We start from the raw sequence: 405 nt of genomic DNA on the forward strand, positions 1-405 counted from the left end.
GGCTGTGAGAATTAGACTAAAATAGAATTAATATAATTTTTGTCTATTACTGCTTAATTCTTCATGTTTAAAGTATATATTTTCATGGATTATCTCAAAGCAAATTACACGACTTATACATTAAAGATTTCTACTTCATAACGGTGACTATTGCAGCCTCTTTTCCAGCCAAACGAACGATTCAGTTAATGTCTTCACCACTACGTGGAGTGTTATATCTGTTCTACTCAAAGTTCATTGACGCTTATTACCTGATTACAGAAGTCAAACACTGAGCAGCATGGTGGATTAATTTCTAAATATAGTCTGTTAATATAATTAGGACAAGAATGTTAATACTTAAACAAAAGTCGACGCAACTTTTATATGTCGTGATTGTACCCACAGTTATTCACTTGTTATTTT

Source organism: Penaeus monodon, chromosome 31 (assembly GCF_015228065.2).
Source record: "Penaeus monodon isolate SGIC_2016 chromosome 31, NSTDA_Pmon_1, whole genome shotgun sequence".
NCBI classification, from domain to species: Eukaryota; Metazoa; Arthropoda; class Malacostraca; order Decapoda; family Penaeidae; genus Penaeus; species Penaeus monodon.